The sequence below is a fragment of the Plasmopara halstedii genome, assembly GCF_900000015.1.
Source record: "Plasmopara halstedii genome assembly, contig: Scaffold_179, whole genome shotgun sequence".
Classification (NCBI taxonomy): Eukaryota; Oomycota; class Peronosporomycetes; order Peronosporales; family Peronosporaceae; genus Plasmopara; species Plasmopara halstedii.
This window is the reverse complement of record NW_020187100.1, coordinates 208457-208801: the sequence shown is the minus strand read 5'-3', so window position 1 is coordinate 208801 and position 345 is coordinate 208457.

Sequence of the window (345 nt, the reverse complement as noted above, 5' to 3'; positions counted from 1 at the left end):
AGAATGGTCGCCACCTTCGTTTGCAGGGTTAAATGGTACACTCTATTTTCTTCTTGCTCCGTTAATTCCTCAGTCGTCAAGACGCTTATATACAATCGGTGCAGAGGTGTTTCATTTGTAAAGGTTTAAAAATTATTCTCGTTACTCAACCTCAAACTAAACAAATCGGCGCTACTGCTTAGTAGTATCTATTTTCTCATCACCTCCTTACGAGCCAAATATTTAGTATGCTCAATCACTTTGAGCTTCTTTTGCGTGCATCTGCCAAAAGTAAACGCCATGCGTATTATCATCTGCATGTCTTTCCCGATATTGTTCCCATTTTGAGTCGCTCCTTTTTTATAT